The sequence below is a fragment of the Arvicola amphibius genome, chromosome 12 (assembly GCF_903992535.2).
Source record: "Arvicola amphibius chromosome 12, mArvAmp1.2, whole genome shotgun sequence".
Lineage (NCBI taxonomy): Eukaryota > Metazoa > Chordata > Mammalia > Rodentia > Cricetidae > Arvicola > Arvicola amphibius.
Window position 1 is genome coordinate 30,711,466 of NC_052058.2, and position 20,233 is coordinate 30,731,698.

The following is a 20,233-nucleotide window of genomic DNA, read 5'->3' on the forward strand; positions in this document are numbered from 1 at the left end:
TCATGATTTAATCCTCTCAGTGAGCCTGAGTATGAACCTAGCTTCAGATTTTTGAGATTCAAAAAAGACAGGACTCTGGCTGGAAAGTGACTCCGTCAGTAAAGCCCTTGCCTGACAGGCCTGGGACCCGAATTCAGATCCCAGGAACCCAAATAAAAAGCTGGACGCAGTGGCACGAACTGTAATCCCAGCTGTGGTGAGATGTGAAGCTGAGACAGGCAGAGCTCTGGAGCTCACTAACCACTAGGCTAGCCTGCCTGGCAAAGGTCCAGGGCAGTGGGGACCCTCACTAAAACAGAAGGCAGGAAGTGCTTGAGGAATGACAACCTAGGTTGTCCTCTGACCTGCACATATGATGTACACACATCTACACATCTGTTCAACAAACTCTGTCACACACACATACAGACCTACACATTTGTGTACACATACACACAAAGACAAAACTTAGGAAGGACATCAGACTGATCAGACTGGCCTGGTATACAGCAGGTTAGGGTAAGTCAAGACTGGGCCACTGGTGCCCAATAGGCAGCCTCCTGCTGGCCACTCAGCATCCCAAGATGCTGGGAAAGTTGTACCTGATGGGTTTACCTCACCTGAACTGTGTTTCTTTTTCCATTCCCTGGTCTCAGGGACAGAGATCAAGCATGGAGGAGACAATGTGAACTGCACTCAGTGCGATCAGAAAAATCTCCCGGTGGTATATCATATACCAACTAGGGTGGGGCCACACACCTGTGAGGTTCCCATGCCTCTAAAGAGTTCAGGTAAAATATATATGCCAGTGTTAGTAGCTAAGGGTCCCTAAGTGGCTTGAGGACTTGAAGAACCCAGTACTCAAGAAACATGGTAGGATGGTTCTGAACTCTGGATCTCCTGAGTTCAGACCTCTGTGTTCAAATCTGAGACCCAAGTCCTGTAAGAGACTCTTGGAGCCTCAACCATGGGTCATGTGGTTCGTGTTAGAAGAGTTGATGGAGCCACTACTGGCCCCTTAAAGCTTACTGACTGTGATGCTTGTTCAGGGTATCTATTCTCTTTTGACTGTTGGTACTTGAGGCCCTGTTCACCATCTGAACAGCAAGGGCTGGAGCAGAGCAGCCAGCATGCTTCAGGCAGCCAGGAGGGGTCCTTGGAGCTCTCCCAGACTACCCCACTTGAAAGCCAGCATTTCTGATGGACTGCCACTTCCTGTGTGAACTGGCCTTCTGCTGGCAGCCAGAGGGACCTCATGGAGCCAACCCATGACTCCCTACAGACACAGGGGAGCAGGGAGCTAGAGGGAACCAAGGCTAGGGGGAGGCCTGCCTGTTCTTGGGAATTCACAACGTCTGCTTGTTGCAAGCATCTCAATAAGAAAGATTTGTGGATGAGATTTGCAGTTCTGTTTTCTCGGTGGCACACACCTTTCATGCAGCATAAGCTGGAGGCTCACAAGCACACATAGAAACATGCACACAACAACACACATGAGTACTATCTCTATGTGATGTTCTCTGGAGCACAACAAAAACTTCTGAAGGGAATAGGCACTGTAGAGGGAAAACCCAGAGTTCCTGACTGTCACCTATCCTAATAGGATAGAACCAGAGATACAAGACTGAGATGGGCAGGATTGCTCGTGTGCGAACTTTCATTCAACTCTCTACAACTTACTAGCTCTGTGTTCTTGGCTCTACAATATACTAGCGCTGTGCTCTTGGCTGTGTGGCTTTTAAAGCTTTTGACCTCAGTTTTCCCATTTCTGAAATGAGGCTACTTACGCTATTACTTTACAGCATAGTTGAAAGGATAAAATAAAATATAATGTACAGAATGCTTGAAACAGCACAGAATTCATGGTGACAGCTTTGATTGGCTGTCTGAGCCCCCAGCCCTTCCACTATGTGTTACTAACTCTCTGATCGCTGGACTGTGACCACGAAAGATTCAATCAGAGGCCCTTTGGATGTGGTGACCATTGCTGTGTCTGCTGGAGGTGTACTCAGGGATGGGGCCTTGCTCTGGAGCCTCCAGGTATCTCTGCTCTGCGGCTTGTCCTCCTGTGGGCTGACAGTGTGCAGAATGCTTAAAGGAGCAGGGAAGGCTCTGGGAAGGGAAGCCAAGGGGAAAGTCTAGGAACATCTGTCTGCCTTTCACCATGAGGGAAGAAACCACTAGCCACATTGTCTCTTCTTTCCCATTTCTCCTTCCTTTTCCTGTGAGAATGGGCCTCGGAGAGGGGCAGGTGTGAGTCATGGCTGTGCCATGCACTTACTGGGTGGCCTTGGGCAGGTCATATAATCCCTCCACTCCCTCCAGAGAGGGTAATTGTTCCTGCCTTGCCGGGCAGCTGGAGAGCGTGTTAAATGAGATACCACATGTCAAGCACTTAGCCCAGCGCCCAGTGGTGGCCTCAGGATAAGTGCTCTGCAAATACCATCAGGAGCTCCTCTCCTTCTTCCAGCACCTGATGTGCGGATGGCATCCTCTCAGGCTGGACCTCGGAATAGCTCTTTCTGAAAAAACAATGAGCTTTAAATCTGGGACCTCTAGGTACAACTATAGGCAAGCATGGAGAGAGAGAAAGTGAGACCCGCCCTGCTCCCATGCAGGTCCTCTGTGTCAGAGCTCGAGTGCCAAGCACAGAGCCTAGCTCTGAATGGCCCACTGCTGCCCCCACTCCTGCGCCTTTACTGCCTCCTGGGGTTCACAGGTGCTGTCAACATGGGCTTGCTTCCAAGCTGCTTCTGGCATTTTTACCTGCTCAGCCATAAAGCCCTGGAAAGCGATGAATCTAGGGATGAGTAGCTGCTTGCACCAGCACCGGGGTGGGGGAGAGATGGGGAGCAGTGGCTATATTTTTGCAGAGCTGGCACTTTTACACCTCTCTCTCTCCCAGATCACTGCTGGGGCAAATAGGACAGTGGAGCCTTGGCCTCAGATAATTGTCGGGAGCATCCCAGGCAAAGCTTAGTCTCCCTGTCAGAACTTTGGAGGCCGGACTTTTCTGTTACCAGGGAAACCAGTATTCCCTGGAAAGGAAATCAACACGGGTGCTTTGACTGTTAAGATGCATCCCCTCCATATGCTCCCCCCAAATGAGTTCCAGCCAAAACTGATTGCCCCAGAAAGCACCCAGGCAGCAGCAGCCTGCCTCCTCCCTGAGCTCACTGAGATGCCAGAAAATGAAATCTGCCCCTGACCTTGCATTTTCCACCTCTCTCTAAAACATTCCATTGTAGTGCAAGGACATGTTTTGTTTTTTCTTATTTATCTTCCTCTCCTTCAGCTGGGGTTCTGAGTCTTTCTCTGCTCTTGTCGACTAGAGCCAGAAGGGAAAGGCCTTCCACCTCTTTCTCCCCTTCAGCTGTCAGAAAAAATAAACAAGCAGCTTTATATTTGGAAAACAGAGGGTCTTGGCCACCAGATTGCTATGTCCGGGGCAGGTCACAGCCTTGGTTGTCCCCCTCCTGCAACAGGGATTTGAAATCTGACCTGAAGATTTGCAGAGCTGGAGGGGGAGGGCAGGCCTGTCTTTACTCACATAGACTTTTAAAAGTCATTGGAGGGTCACTCTGATTCTTTAGCGGCCAGCAGCACTGGGCCTTGGGAAAGCAGGTTATCAAAAAGAATAACCAGAAACAATTCCAGAGCGGCCAGGTTGTGAGCAGGGGTGCCTCATTCCTGTCTACCCTGTCCTCTACCCACCCAGGTCACAGATGGACCTGACCCTATGGTAACATTACCAGATTCTTTCAGGAGATTTTTTTTTGGGGGGAGTGGTGTGAGACAGGGTGTCTCTGTGTAACAACCTTGGCCATCCTGGAACTCGCTTTGTTGACCAGGCTGGCCTCGAACTCAGAGACCTCGTCTGCCTGCTTCCCCAGTGCTGGGATTAAAGGCGTGTGCAGGATCCATTGTCCTCCGTGTGCACTGCTGAGCAGAGACTAAACAAAGCAGGGAAGCAAAGAGAGAAAAAGAGAACCAGACTAGCTAGAGGGTTGGTAGAGGCTTTTGGAGTCCAGTAGAAGAGGGTGGATATTTGAAGAGCCCTTGGTCCAAACAGGAATCAGACTTTTCCCCCTTAGAGTCTGGGTTTCCCCAACCCAACCTCTGCAGGGACTTGATGTTCCGTCCTCAGCCTGTCCTTGTGACCTGACTTCCACGACTGCTTTGCTTTGGTGATTGGAGGAGTTATTTTGTCACCTGCAAGTGACTCCCTGTTCATAAGTAATTTTAAATAAATGCTTTCCTGTCCCTGAACTTCCACGGGAAGCAAACACGCCCCTGCTGGGTTTTCCTCCTTCAGACTGCCAGAGAGCGTGTGCGCCAGGAAGTGTGCCCATCAGTCGGCCAGCAAGGGCCCCAAGCTCTAACCACACGATGCATTGAACCAGGCACAGACCTACAGCAGGACAGCCCAAGGAAGTGTCTTGGGGTCTCCAGGTCTTCACATCCTCAATCTAGGTTTGCATAGATCTTCCTGAAGCCCTGTCAGCCCTTGCTATTAGCACGAGGCTCTCAGAATGTAGAGTAAACTAATGAATTACAGCATGATTACACAGCCCATAATTAACTTTGTAATTAATATGCAACTGCCACTTAAGCTAAAACACTGCTTATAGAGACGTAAGGCAATGGGAAATCACAGGTCAGAAATGGGCTTCGGGATTTTTAGAAGCCTGAGCGGAAGCGGGGGATCATGCAAGGCCACAGGGCATGTTAATTAAAAGATGGTGAATAGTGAGAACCCAGAATGTTTTCACTCTGCACCTTGTCCTTCAACAAAGACCCCTTAGCATTTGCCTGGTTGATCAGCCAGCATTAGCTGAAACAAGCCCTAAGCTTTGTATTTTCATATGTAGGGCAGGCCTTACCTTTCTGCCCACAATGTCTTGACCGTTGGGGGCCTGGCTGTATCCCTTCCTCCTCCAGAAAGCCTGTGGGTTGCCCTCCTTACAGTCTCGTGCTGGGCATAGCCAGTGGTCCCTGGGAATCTCCCCTGAACCATCTGCATTTTAGGCTTCTAGAAAACAGGGGTTCCATGTTCATTTTTATTTTATCTTATCATCATTCTCTAGCCTATCCCAAAATTTTAAATATAGAGGAGTCCTTAGAAATCATCCCACCCAGACCCCTCCTCCCACCAAGGCCAGAGTTAAGGGGCTAAGCACCTCAGTCACCTGGTAGTATGGGCATGAGCTGAGCAGGAAGCCACCAAAGAGGCCCACTCTCCTGTAGGCTGCTACCAGACAAGGAGCCATTGCAACTGTGGGATTAAGCCAGAGCCCTTGAAGTAAGTCATTCACACAAAGTAAGTCAGTCTTACACACACACACACACACACACACACACACACACACATCAGCTGTGTTCCTTTGGGAAGGTTGTGTAAAGTCTCTGGGCCTTGCTTATGATAAGATACAGGCAGTGAGACCCACCCCAGCGGGCTAGAGTAAGAACTCCAGTAAGCTGCACCTGAAGGAGCTTGTTGGAATGCACACTGTGTGTAGAGCCATCTAAGGTTTCTGCAACTAAGGGACCAGATCCAAAGAGGTCAAGTGCATGTCCATAGTGCTGCACATAGACGCTGGTGTGCTTGGAACCACCCCCCACTGCAAAAACAAAAACAACACAAAACAAAAAACCCAGAGTACCCAACGATAGACTCCTGGGTGGGGGAAGGAGTGGTATTAGCCGCAGCAAGCTTAGTCTTCTCCTTAGCTAGCTCCCATGATCTTTGCCCATCCAGGAAGTGGCTGGGCCTCTGCTCTCAGCCTAAGGCAGCCTTCCTGCAGAGGGAGCTGTCTGGATTTCCAGGAGAGGCAGACACTCGTGAAGCTTCTCAAAGTCTTAGATCCAGGACCCAGGGTTCAGCTCTCCCTGGGGCTTCTCCTTCTACAGATGCTTTGGAGTCAAGTCTTCATATGAAAGCTGAGAGTCTCTTCCTGCACACACACCCTGGTGTCTCTGCCATCTCCAATTGTTGCCAGCTTCTCTGTGTCTCCTCTCTCTCCCTCTTTCCTTTGTATCCCATTGGCATGCCTTGTAGGTTAGCACTTCTCAAAGTGAGTTCTGGGGACTTGCATGCTTATGGAATTTTCAAATGTGTTCAGGGGAAGAGGTGTGTGTGTGTGTGTCTTATGGTCCAATACCTGTGGGAAATGTCAAGTTGTTCAAAGTCACGTGGGAACATGTAGAGGCCATCTGTCCAGGAGAGCAGAATATACAAGCGTTTGTCTCATCTGACCAGGGCCTCAGTTCTTCAGGTGAGCCCAGGGACAGGTTACAGCCACTCACCTAACTGACCCTTCAGTGAACTTCTCTGGCTTCTTGTCCCCACTGCCTGTCTGGATAGGCTCCATGTGGGTACCCAGGCCCCTGCCTGGAGACCTCATAAGTCTCAGAGCTCCTGCCCTATTTGCTTATCCATTAAACTTTACAGGACCCGGCCTTTCCCACTCTCTGTATCTCTGCCCTGGCATTACAAGCTGGAAAGTTTGGCTTTGCCCCACTTTTAGTCCCAGTTGCTCATGTCCTCCAAGCCCTGTGGAGACTCTCCTCAAGAGGAATGTTGCGTGGGGGGACTGAGAGATGGTTCAGTGGTTAAGAGCACAGACTGCTCTTGCTGAGGGAGCTGAGTTCGAGTCCCAGCACCCAGTGTCAGGCAGCTTACAGCTAACTGCCTGTGATCCCAGCTCCAGGGGACTCTGACATTCTGACCTCATGGGTGCTTGCATTCATGCGCTTATACCCCCCACACATAGACACAATTGAAGTAATAAACAAATCTTTAAAAAAAAAGAGGGCTGCTGAGGGTTAGTGCCTCAGTCCGCCCTCCATCCCCTCAGTTTACAAGCTGAGCCTCTTTTTAAGGCACTACTGCAAAATTTAGTAGACAGGCTTAAAAACTAGGCTTTTGGGTTTTTTTCACATTGAAAAATTTTAACATTCATAGTCATGGCATGTAAGTCTTCCTTAACAGGCGCCAGGCTTCTGTTGCTTCCTCCTTCCACAGATATTGTCCAGAAGGGCCAGGGCCTATACAGAACAAGTAGTTGGGGCTGGATGCAGATTCATGGTTCAGTGACTCACTGACTGAGTGAGCCCGGCAGTCAGGGTGGCTGCTGTCATCACTACCTCATGCTGGGCGGAAGAGCCCGGTGCTCAGGGGCCAGCATATAATAGGGGCAGATTTGAACCCAGTGGCCTAGTGCCTGCCCACTAAGTCACTCGCCTATTTAAGACTGTGTGACGACAAGGTCAGGACACCCAAATGTTCTGCGAACCTCAGAGTTGCATGTGGGTGGGGCTTCTGTCTTAGTCGCCAGGCAGGAAGTAAGGACCCACTTATCCCTGGAGGGCCTCTGATCTGAGAAAGCAGTTGGCTTGGGTCCCCTAATACCCTCATACCCAGAAACTCCCTGAGCTCAGACAAGATGCTAGACAGTATGATGGGGGCAGGAGCCAAGCTGGAGAGAAGGGGGACTTCGGCTCAGAACCCTGAGTCACAGCTCTGCAGGGAAAACATGGTTATTTCACAGTGGGCACAGAGCTTTTGTTCCTGTCACCATTGGCATGGGCACACAGCTCCCAACACCCCACTGTGGTAGCTGTGGACAACTGTGGGCCTCGTCTCGACTGGTAATCTGCAAGGGCCAAGTGGGGACCAGGAGAGGCTCCCAGGCCTAGGTAGGGACCCTCCACGGCTTTCGAGGCTCTCCTCTGCCCACACCCACCCTCCCAGGTCCATTTCTACAGGGGTGTCTGGAGGTGAATGTTAGGAAGCGGGTCTCCCTGCTCCCCCAGGTCCCTTTCAGGTCCAAGCCGTAGGAATTGCTGCTTCTTGTTCCCTGTCTGCACTTTCAGCGTTAATCTGTCTCCTTCTGATACTTTTCCATATATATATATATATATATATAGTTTTTGAGAAATTTTGAAAAATTTGATAAGCAGAAGCAGACAAAAGCTGCTTAAGGGGCTAGAGAGGGCTCTGGTTAAAAGCTCACACGGCTTTCCCAGCATCCACCTCTGAAAGCTCACAGTCACTTGTAACTAAGACTCCAGGGTCCAAGGGATGGGGCGTCTGACCCCCTCTCCTGGCCTCCACAGGCACTGCGCTCATGTGTTTGCGTCTGTGTGCACGTGCGCACGCTAGTGTGGGTGTTCGTACACAATCAAAAATAAATTAAGAAGCTGCTCCATTGGACAGCCATACGCCTCTGTCAGACTGAGACACAATGCACACTCACACAGAGCCTCTGTTTTCCCATCTGCAAGATATAATAATAGAGTTAGCTGTGCCACTGTGCTAGAGATGGCTTGGAGTGTGGCTGTGTGGTCCCCGCCATCCATGGGGGCTCCAGGGGAGCCCTGCTTATACTCTGGATTTTAGAAAAGGGACACCACGTCAGGGATCTGGAAGTAGGTGTGTGGTCTACTTGATAGCCACTGTCCTTTCGAGGTGAGTCAGTCAAGGCCAGACACAAGCACAAGCGTCCAAGCTCAGATCCCTAGAACCTACATATATAACTTCAGCATTGATGTGTGTGGCAGCCAGGGAGACACATACACTGGCACCAACATGCACACACCACACACAGACACACAACAGCGCACACACACAAGGTTAACTCACCTGAATGTCTTCATTTCCCAGGTTAGCAAAGAGTGGATGGGTAGAGAGTCATCTGTCAATGTCCAGACTAAGCAAGAAGAGTGTTGTGATTGATTAGCCATGTCTGTCCTGGGTGCAGGAGTTGGGGGTGGTTCTGCTCTCATCCTTGCTCTCAGCCCAACTGTCCCTGCACTTTGTGGTTCCTTATGGACCTGTTGAGCTCTCGGGGGCTCCGTCTGGGAAATACTGTTGCTTCTTCTGTCCCGTCATATTCCCCAGAATATCAAGCCAGTAGATTTTGAAGTGTGTGGGAGCCGAGGTAGGAGACAATCAAAACAACTTTTGTGCCCAGAGCTGTAACTATAGGGACATCTGCCTGAATTCACTGCTTTCTGGAAGACTCCAGTTTTCCTCCTTCCCCGTCCCCGGAGCTCTTGAGTAACCGCCAGCCTCCCTAACCCCTCCCCATTTCCTGGTATCTGAGACTCTGGAATAGCCACAGGAGCTCCAGGCAAAGCCAGGTCCAGGGCCTCTGTGTGAGTGCTGCTGTCCTGGGACACACAGTGGCCTGGGCTGTGTCAGTCATCCCAGCACTGCACAGCCCTGATGGTCACTTCCTGCTCTGGGGCAGTGGGGCTGGAAAGGAAGTGTCCGGCTGATGACGATCTGCCTGCTCCTGGCAGAATGGTCTGTGCAGCAGAGACGCTTGTGGTCAGAGCAGGGACAGAATTCCGGCGCCACTGCTCAGCACTATGGCCCCAAAGCAAGTCACTGGGCCTTTCAGAGCCTCGGTTCCTCTCTGTGGCCAGACCGTGATAACTGGAACATAAGTCACCGCAGAGCTGACACTAACACTAAGTGAGGGGATGCAGAGAACCTAGTGGTGAGACTGGCTTTGGGAAGAAAGAAAAGCCCCAAAGGCCTTGCCCAAGGCTGAACCAGCCCTTCCTGCCGTGTGTGTGTGTGTGTGTGTGTGTGTGTGTGTGTGTGTGTGTGTGTGTGTAGAGGGTGGTGTCAGGAACCTAAACTGTGGCCAGAGGGGACAGGAGGGCTTGACTTGGGGGTACCGCAAAGGTGCCCAAAGGATAAAGAGCCCCATGCAGCTGCAGTCGGGAGCCTAGTGTGGGTGAGGACAGTGACCGACCTTTCTCAGGGCCACATTCCAATGTGTGTGACAGTGACTTCTCTAGACAGTCCAGGGCAGAATGTCAGGCTGCAGGTGAGCTGCCCTTTGGGACTCTGTAAGGCAGGATACACAGTTTTTCTTTAACCAACATCAACAGAGGATAGTCCTGTGAATGGAGTGGGATGCTGGAAGATGGGGCCACTGAGAAAAAAAGCTTTACCCTTCCAGGAACTTCCAGCATGGTGTCCAAAGTATCTGGAGCCACTGACCAGAATGGTGTGGGCCTTGTGAGCCGGTCACAGGGTGCTCGTTGCTTGGGTAGAGGAATCAGGTGTGGGCCATTCAGAATCCTTTCTCCTAAGTGTCTTTGCTTGCTCTGCTCCTTAGCCCAGCATAGAAGGGAGGAGATTTCCTGTCCTCCCATAGAAGACACAGGCTCAGGAGGTGAAAGGGCCTTCCCAAAGCCCCCAGCCAGAAAGGTCTGGGCTCCCAACCCAGCACCCGCTGGAGCTCTGCCCTGTACAGGCCCTCCTGCTGCCCCAGAGCTTCCTCCTCACTCTGTCTCCTGCTGCCCGCCCTTCTTCCTGGAGTAAAACACCAAAGACAGAATCTTGCCCTCCTCCTTTGCTTCCACCTCCCTGAGCTCCCACGACTTCCCCTTCAGATGTGGGGGGCGGAGGTCTCCGTCAGAGCTTCCCTTACCTCAGTCCCATCTACCCCGCCCCACCACGCTCTTAACTAAGACTACATTCAAAATGATTTTGAACTCACTTAGATCAACCTGTGAACTCACTCTTGATCATTTTCCTAGACTCAAGATTTCACTATGAAAATGGGAACGGTTTGCCCATTGTTACCCAGAAATCATCCTTTTTGTCCATGGTTACCAGAAATCATCCTTTTCACTCATGGGGCACCTGTCACTTCTTGAGAACACTGCCCTAGATGCCCAGTACCTCCCAGTCCCGAGATCCCCTGGTTACAGCTAAGATTTCAGGTCTCAGTCCCTGAGTGAGCACATTCTGGGGTAAGGACTTCAAGACACAGAGTGCCACACATCCCAGCTGAAGGGGAGACAGTGTGCTGACAAGGACGCTGAGGACATAGGAACAGAGTGAGTAGTGCCACTGGAGGAGGGGGCAGGGGTTACAGTTTGCTAGACCTTGATGAGTGGAAGGGGCAGACATTCTGACCCCAGGGCAGGCCGAGTCAGACTAGGAATCAGCCAGCTGTCCAAGGAAGGGACTTGGGATGTGGGTTAATAGCAGTGGGAGGTGGGGCGCCAGACCAAGGGAAGGCCATGGGTGGAATGTTTGCTTTCATGTGTCCCTCTCAAAATCTAAAATTGTTATAGGGAAAGGTTGGGATGGTACCCTAGAGCCTGGCTTTTTTGTTGGTTTGTTTTGGTTTTTTGTTTTGTTTTTCTGCCTAGCGAGGCTGTTCCCAGCTGGCCAGCTCTGGTTCTGTTTCAGCGCAGTCTCTACTCAGGCTGCAGGTAGAGCCTCCCAGCCCTGCTGCTGGCCCCACTCTCCACCCCCACCCCCACTCAAACTGCAGATGTTGCATGGTGATTGAATCCTTTCTGCACACCGTTGCTCACACAGCCCCCCAGAGATGTGCTACTTGCCTGTGCAAGCTGTCAGGAGATGTGTGTGCTCGAGTGCATCTGGGCCAGCAGCCATGTGTGCACATACCAGCAGCCCATGTGTGGCACATCCCTTCTCTGGAGATTGCAGCGGGGGGGCCCATAGGTGAATAGCAGTGCAAAAAACACCTCTGCCCGGAGCTTCTAAGGTTTGCTAGCTAGAACTAAAAAGTAAGAAGACAGTTTATGAAATGATTGTGAGGTGTTTGTAGGACACTAGGGAGCTACATAGAGGGCTCTGAGTGCCCACAGTACCAAAGGGGGGGAAATGTCCTGTCCCTGCATCCAAGGAAAAACCCAAGGCAGGGCCCTATGTGTAAGAGAGCCAGAGGTTTTTGCTTGTTTGAGGCGTCTGTCTGTTCTGTCTGCTCCATTCTGCCACTGGCATCATTGAAGAGGTTGGCTTCTTAGTCCCTTCAGTTTCTCACTCAGAGAGGCTTTAAGTGCACAGGGCAAACTTGACCTGAGCTTTGCTAGGAGATGACAGGTGTAAACAGAAGCTTCTCCCAGCACAACCACCCCTGGAAATCAGGAAAACTCAGCCTGACGATCATGTCCTCACGTAAAACCATCGATACGTACAATGGACTCTGGCCAGGCATAGCTTCAAAGAGGCAGTGTCTGGGGCATTGGGCCGTCTTGGGGGTGGGGCTTTCATGGAGTTTTTCAGCCAGCAGGCTCCCCAGCTTGGGAAGAACCTTTGAATTTTGGACTTGAGTACTCTTTTTTTTTACTGAGGTGGAGTTTCCAGGAAGCCAGACCCTCAGATGCTGGAGTTTGGCAGGCTGCCAGAGGATGACCAGCCCCAGCCCTCTATTTTACAAGTGGAGAAACTGGAGACCCAGCTTTGCCCTGTTCACACAGTGGGGAGGGTTGCAGAACCCCAGACTAACTAGGAAGGCTTTGTATGGATACCGATAGCAGGATAGTCAAAGTCCCTGATTGAACCCACACTCACGCAGAGGGCAACAGGGTGGAAGAGGCTACGGAGGCATTGCTTTGGGTTTGTACAGAGCCCCATCCTTCCTGAGTGCTAGAGCTGCAGCCACTAAGGGTTTGTGAGGACTTATAAAGGCACCTGGAGGCAAACATAGCCGAGTGGTGCTTCCGTGGCAACGGGGCGACCTCTGCTGGCTGCCAAGCACTTACTACTTCCCGACTGCAGGGTGCGATGCTCTGGTTCTGGGGTGGCCTTGGGAACAACTGACTTAATCATTCCCATTCATCACTGGTGTTAATGACCCCATTCTCCAGCATTGAGACCAGCCTTGTTTTGTTTGTTTGTTTTCTGTTTTGGTTTGGTTTTTCAAAACAGGGTTTCCTGTAGCTTTGGAGTCTATCCTGGAACTAGCTCTTGTAGGCCAGGCTGGTCTAGAAACTCAGAGATCCACCTGCTTCTGCCTCCCCGAGTGTCCTGATTAAAAGGCGTGTGCCACCACCGCCTGGCAATACCAGCAGTTTTCAAACGACACCTCAGCTAAGTGTGAATTGACTCAAGAAGCTGAAACAGGACCATCATGAGTTCAAGGCCAGCCTGGGCTACATAGAAGGACCCTCTCTGGGGGAAAAAAAAATAAAAGAACTATATTGCATATCACCTTACCTGTGTGATATGTCTCTTTCTTCAACCAGATACTATATTTTATAAGTCAAAACATATAGCTAGGCGTCTGTAATCCAGCAATGGAGAGGCTGAAACAAAAAGATTGCCTGTGAGTTTGAGACGAATCTGAGCTACAGTGAGACTCTGTGTATTGGGGGGACCCCACCATTGTCCCTGTGATCTGTAGTGTCTCCTGACAGCTTTCTATCCAATGTCCTATGAATCTCACAGGTTCTGGAAGCCAAGCTGGTCACATCTGGATTTGGTAGGAGGGAGCCTAGCCTGGACTCCATGCCTAGGGAGATGTAGATCATGTCATCTAGGACAAAACCAAAACAAAATCAGCTGAACTGGCAGGTTGGGAGCAACTTTCCCCCACTGATGCCCTGTGGATCTTTGATTATAGAAACCCTGGGAAGACTAGCCTGATCTAGAATGGTCATGTCTGTCACTGTCTGTCTCCTGAAATGAGACCTGGGATCCTAGGAAGAGCAGCCTTGGGACCCGATGGTTGCTGACCAGGGAAGTGCAAGCTCCTCATACTTGCTAGAAGCTTCTTTGGATGGGCTCTTAGGCTACAGACCTCCCTGTGTTCCTGGTCCCAAATGGCATGGCCATCCTGGAAGAGCATCTTTGGAGGCAAGAACTTGATGGGACCATCCAGATCCTCCTCCCTGCCCCCATACTCTTGTCTCCTCTCCATGGGGAAAGCAAAGCTTCCAAGTCAAGTACTGAACAGAGCACTTTAAGGCAAAGGGCACCTGTGTGCTTTTGGAGTGACTAGAAGGGAAAGGTGCCCAGACGATTTGGAAGTCTCCACAGCCTCCATTTCTGGCCCTCAGGGTGCTGCAGTTTGTCTGCAGTGCCCCCTGCTGGCTGCTTGGGCCATGATGTCTTTTCCTGGTTGGACATAGCCTATGAATTGGAGTGCAGATTATTCTAGACCTGGGGTTTCTTTGTGCTTCCTTTCTGGCTCCCCAACCAACCAATGAAATGACCCGGCCTTGATTTTCTGGGTTGCTTTGACTCAGTATCCTTGTCCTAGCTTCCTTCAGAAGCCACACCCTTTCTCCCCTGTATGTGTATGTATGTTTGCCTGAATATGTAAATATATGTACCACGTGCATGCCTGGTACCTAAAGAAGCCAAAAGAGGGTATCAGACCCCATGAAACTAGAATTACAGATGATGAGAGCCATCACACGGGCGTTGAGATCCCAGGTCCTCTGCAAGAACAGCAAATGCTCCTAACCATTGAGCCATCATTCCAGCCCCAGAAATCACACACTTCACAGGGACCCTGGCTGGAATTTTTGCCCATGTTTAGAGTGGAGTGATCATTCACAGATCCTCAAATAGTGCCAAGAACCAAGATGACCTGGCAGATTGTGTACTATTGACCTTCTTCTGCTCTGGGCCTTCTTTTGTTCCTTTCTACCCTGAGGTTTGTCCCTGGCCCCAAGAACCTTCTTTTATAACATGAATGCTGGCTGAGGTTCTGTGAAAGTGTGCTCAGGAGGAGACAGTCTCTGTTTGATGGACCCCTGTAGGTGCCAAGGTGTTCTGTACCCCTACCAGCCTCCAGCAAGGACCTGCAGGCACTCCTCAGAACCTGTTTCATAGGTTGGAATTCGGCTCTTACTGAGTCACAGTTTTCTCACCTACAATGTGGGACTATTGCAGTGTCTGTCAGTGCCCAGGTCCTGGACCAGCCCGTGACCATTAGCAGAAGAAGCTCAACCGGTTGTCACCTAGTAGATGACCTAATGTAAATGCAGACCTTTTTTTTCCTTTTGAGACAGTCTCCGCAAAACTGGTGATCCTTCTGCCTCAGCCTTGCAAATGCTTCAACGATGCATACATGTGCCGAGAGATCCGTGAGCACTAGAAAGATCATTTCCGTTTTCATGGGCCTAGCACTAGCCCTACACTGGAGATCTTACAGTGTTCCGGGGCAGGTGGAAGCACGGGGCTGAGCAGATGGGCGTAAGGATGTGTGGATGGTTGGGTCAATTGTCCTAGTTGGGTTATTATCACCGTGATGAAACACCATGACCGAAAGCAGCTTGCGAAGGAAAGGTTTTACTTAAGTTACATACACTGATTGCAGCCCACTGGGGAAGCCAAGGCAGGAAGTCTAATGCGCAACAGCGGGGGAGGAGGGCTGGAGACACCAGAGCTGATACAGAGGCCATGGAGGAGTGCTGCTTACTGGCTTGCTCCCCATGGCTTCCTCAGCTTGCTACCATGTAGAACCCAGGACCACCGGCCCAGGGATAGCACCACCCACAATGGACTGAGCCCTTCCCCATCAATCACTAGTTAAGAAAATGCCCCACAGGCTTTTCTGTCCCTGGCCTGATCTTACAGAGTCATTTTTTTTTTTCAACTGAAGCTCCTTCCTCTCAAGTGACTTTAGCTTGTGTCAAGTTGAATAAAACTACCCAGGACATCAACGAACAGTCCATTGAAATGATAAATGATGGGCAAGGAGTTGGGTGTCAGGGAGTATAAATATTTGACAGGTACCAGGACAATGAAAGGAGGGTTAAGATGAGGATGGGAGAAATAAATACAAACACAACCCCCCACTTTTCCCTTCTTGCTGGAAAACCCCAGGATAAAGCTGGGTGCCCCGGACCCCTCTAGGGCAAGACTGCCAGCGTTGACGTGGGAGGGTATCTGGAAGGCTGTGCAAGGTTGTCAGGTGTCGTGCCACCAAGTGACACCCTCTCTCCTCTCTCCTCAGGCTGGACCACGTTCATGGCTCTCGGGTAGAACCCAGCGAAACGGCCAGAATGAATTCTATGGACAGGCACATCCAGCAGACCAATGACCGTCTGCAGTGCATCAAGCAGGTGAGTGTGGCTGACTGGGGGGTGGGAGTGGGGGTGGGGCAGGGAGTAGGTCTGTGCTGCCGCCGGATGGCCCCAAAGTGCCAGTCTAACACTAGACTCACACACACACACAAGAATGCCAGCACTGCCTCACCCTGACCCGGCTGTGTGACTTTGGACCAGTACCCTGCCTTCTCTGGGCTTTGCTTCCACGCTTTAAACTGTGGTGCGCATTCATTGAGGTGTCCAACGCTGTTGTACTCCTTCTGCCGTCTCCCTTCCCAGACCTCTGCTCCTGCTACTTGAAAAGGCCTGGTATGGCAAGACATTTCTGTGGCCCCAAGCACTAGGTTGATGGAAGCAGGAAGATCAGGAGTTCAAGATAGTCTTTAGCTACATAGCAAGTTTGCAGCCAGTCTAGGCTCCATGAGATCCTATGCCAAAAAGTTACAAGAAAAGAAAAGGCTCTGGAAAACTAAATCATTTTACAGCAAAGGAAAACTGAGGCATAGAAAGAAAAGACTACTTCAGCGGTGTTAGCTTATCCACACAGCTCCAGTGGCCGACTACCTCCAGCACCCTTGGCCTGGGTTGTTGGTAGCAGGGAACCCCTCACTGGACACCCTCCCCCCCAAGAGATGGCTGGAAGTAATGTTCTGCCCTTGGGCCCAGCCTCCACCCGAGGACTGTGGAGTCTCAGGCATCAACAACTTAATCAGAATAGAAAGGCAGATGTTGCAGACATGGATCGGTCTGCTGGGCATACCCTGGCTGGGTGCAGGCTTTGGCTCCCACCCTGGGCTTCACAACCGTGGACTCCCACAACCAAGCCCTTCCAGCACAGCCACACCCCCCAGCCTCCAGCAGTCCCTGGCTTTGGAGCACCCCCAGCACTGTGTAGCCCTTCTCTGCAGCCCTCTTGGTTGGCTGCTCCTTTTCTTCTTTAGCCTGATCCAAAAGCTTCCCTTCACAAGGTGTGCTTCTCGGGGCTCTTGGTCATCAGAACCCTGAACTGTGAATCAGTTCATGGTGCCCAGCAACCTCGCCAGGCCCTAGGCAGCCTTCGGAGCATCTGCACATCCTGTGCCCGGGTTCAGGGGCTTCTTGGTCACCCAGTAACCTCACCTGTCCCCATCCCCTCCTGAGCTGAGACAAGATGATCTCAGAGTCCACAGTGCCCTATCTGGTGTTCAGTCCATCCTGGGTGGGGCCGTAGTATTTCAAGTGGGTATGGAGGAGGGTGGACCAATAGATGGTTCTGTAAGAGGATGGTGGGTGAGTGGGTGGATGGACATATGGCTGGGGAGTTAGATGCGTGGGTAGGTATAGATGATAGATGGATAGATGGATGAATGGGTGGCTGGCTGGATAAATTGGCTTCTAGATGAAAGGACAGATGAATGTGTGGATGGGTAAGGAACAGATAAAGTGATTAATGGATGAATGGGTGGGTGGGCAGGTCGGTATAGAGATGGATTTGTTCTGGATGGATGGACAGACACGTGGATGGATTGTATGACTCACAGGGACTGATGGGCAGCTGGGAGCCAGCCCTGGTTGGAGCATTGGTGTGCCCAGTTGTCCACACACTCAGCAGTCACATTATAGTTCCAGTCCCCTGAGGAATTGTAGAGTGGACAAGCTTTCTGATGGAAAACAGGACATTGAAAGCCGGGACCATTCACTGCTTAGAGCCTCTGCCAGGGATTCAAAATGAGTCCCTACTCCAGGCTCTTCACCCTCACCTGGTCCCTTTCCCTCTCTGGGCTACTGGGGTTCCTTGGGAAGTGGCCAGGTGGCTGGCCTCAGTAGAGAAGCTGTCTTTAGGATAGTTGGACACCCACCCATCATTTCAGACTTACCTTGTGCCAGGACAAGGAGTGCCTAGAAGTTGCTCCTGTCCTCTAGAGTCTAGCGTCTAGAGTCATAAGAGAAGCAAGGCCCCTGCTTGAGAAGCACCAGTTGCCTCCAGCCATCCCTGGCCCCACTCTGTAACATGCCTTATCCCACACTTCTATACTTGGCCACAGCCCCGCAAGCTGCCGCCACCTCTACCCTTACCTTTCATAGATGAGGGCTCTGAGGTTCAGTGATGGCCTCAGGGCTGCATGGACTCCACGACTGGGGTGGGCTTGGGCCAGGTGTACACTTTGTGTGTCATCAAGACACAGTCGCTGAATAATACTTACGCCATAATGAGGCTACAGCCGGCCAGCTCAAACAGAGAGAAGGGCCTCAGCTGAGGCCACCGAGCTCTAGGCAAACAGCCAGGCAAGACAACAGCCAGCCAAGGGGTGCTACTGTTGACCTTATCTGTGAGATGAATCCCATAATGAGCCAGCTGTGAATGGAGAGGAGGAGACACAGGCTGGCAAGACACAGAAGGCTGGTGCTCAAATAGGGCCTGAATAGGAAAGGGCTATGGGGATCGGCTCAGAGGCCATCCAGGAGCTCAGATCGCTAAAGGGCATTGCTATGGACCACCTGAGAGTAGCGTGCAGAGGTTGCTGGCCACTGCTGATTGGTTGTGACATCACATAAATAAATGAAGCACCTGACTGTCAGGTGGAGTGCAAGCCAGAAGGAGCCGCTGGGCTGCAATGCTCCATCAGAGCCCCAATGTTTAGAAGTGAACACAGAAACAAGCAAAGACAAACAGCCACCCTCCCACAGGGTATGGCTGTCTAAGCAGAGGTCCCTCCTGTCTTGGCAATCTGTATAAGGTGCTGCAAACTTCAGAGAGTTAAGCCTGGGAGCCCCCACACAGCTGAGCTCCCACAAGGAAGGCAGGGGAACCTCGGGGAGACTGAGATGGAGCCAAGAGCCACCCCATGTGGAACCGTGCCCACCTGCCAGGCACTCTGCCTGAGCTACATAAGCCCAGTCTTGTTTAATCCTCACTCAGCCTCTTGACACGGGCTGTTACTGCTCACTTGCCCCTTTCTCTCCCCTCTGTTTTTTTCCTTCCCTCTTTCTCCATGGAGAGGGATGTTCTTATTGAGTTCACATTATCTCTCCTCCCTGTAAACCTTTCTTTGCTTGAACCATGCTATGGCAAGAACAAGGAACAAAAGTCCCATGACCACATGGGCAGTCTGTAATTCTCATCTTACAGATGGATAACCAAAGCTGAGAGGGTGAAGGAACCATCCTAGATTAATAAGGGGCACAGGCAGAAGGATCCCAGAGCCCTCACCCCAGAGGGGCTCCCATAGCCCTATTTGGGGATGCTAGCTCCAAGGCCCACCCTGCCTTGGCTGTGAATTGACTCATCCACAGAAGGGTTTCATGGTCCATCTAGGCCAGTGTGGATCTGCTGTCCCCTACCCGCACCAAGGGTCCTGGAGCTGCTAGGCATCATGTACAATGGACACCTGGTGTTCTACTAGACCTATGGGACCACACCAGCAGTAGGCCAGTGCTAGCTGTAAATCACAGCTGTGCCTCTAACCTGCCCTGTGGCCCTGGCCTTCTAGCTCCTGGTCTCAATGCCCAGGTGACAAGGACCAGGGAGCGTGAGTCAGGTGTTAAGGATGAAGTTCGATCTTTGCATCTTCTCTGTGCTGGCAGCCTGCTAGCCAGAAATAACTCTGAAGGCATCAAGATTCTGACTTCCTATATGGTAAGGCAGGAGGAAGAGACTCCAAAAGAGCCCAGAAAATCTGGATCTTGGGGATCTGGAGTGTTTGGAGCTAGGGAGCATTAAGCCACATACACCAGACTATAGGCAGCATTGGTGTGCTGACGGCCCCTACCCCTTCATACAAATAGGGAGGACCTGGGCTGAGCAGAGGGTGGGGGGTGATGGTTGGGGTTAGGAAGGCACCTGCGGGGCCAGCTGCTTTCAAGTATGGAGACTGGGTACCACCTTCCAAAACCCTTCTGGGGCTCCTCCCCAGCACTTGCATCTACAGAGCACTTGGGTGTCTAATGCCACTGGCTTTTACCAACTCTGCGTTCTAGTCTTTGAAGTGAGTTGCCTGGGCCTCATCCTGCTGGCAGCGGGTCAGGCCTTGTATAGAGGGGTGGTTGAGAAAGCTGAAGAATGTGGCCTCCCTTCTGCCCTTTCTGTGCGTGTCCCTCTTTGGGTCAGGCCTGGGTGGGCCTCCTCTTGCAAACCTCAAGCCTTTTCCTTTTTCTCCACAGCACTTACAGAACCCGCCAACTTCCAGCGAATGCTGCTACAGACCGAGTTGCTGGATTGGTGTGGAGACCCTCGAGCCTTCCAGCGGCCCTTGAGCAAAGTCTCATGGGCTGCCTGACGGTGAGTCTTCTCACCCCCCTGTCACCCAGCACGACTGGGAAACACGATGTGAGACCAGAAGTCTATGGGGTCAGGGTCCACTGCTGCCCATGCTGGCAAGCTGGCCCTGCAGGTCCTCCCCCACCCTGGGTCTCATATGGAGATGGTCTCCATGGG

General features: G+C 51.5%; 1 long non-coding RNA gene across 1 annotated transcript in view; it reads left to right on the forward strand.

Moving 5' to 3' along the window:
- The window catches only part of LOC119827326, a 109,485-nt gene extending 89,484 nt beyond the window's left edge, over positions 1 to 20,001 (forward strand). The window contains exons 4-5 of the long non-coding RNA XR_005287649.1: positions 15,726 to 15,834; positions 19,960 to 20,001. This is a non-coding gene — a long non-coding RNA (uncharacterized LOC119827326). The remainder of the gene's footprint in view (positions 1 to 15,725; positions 15,835 to 19,959) is intronic.
- The last annotated feature ends 232 nt before the right edge of the window (positions 20,002 to 20,233 follow it).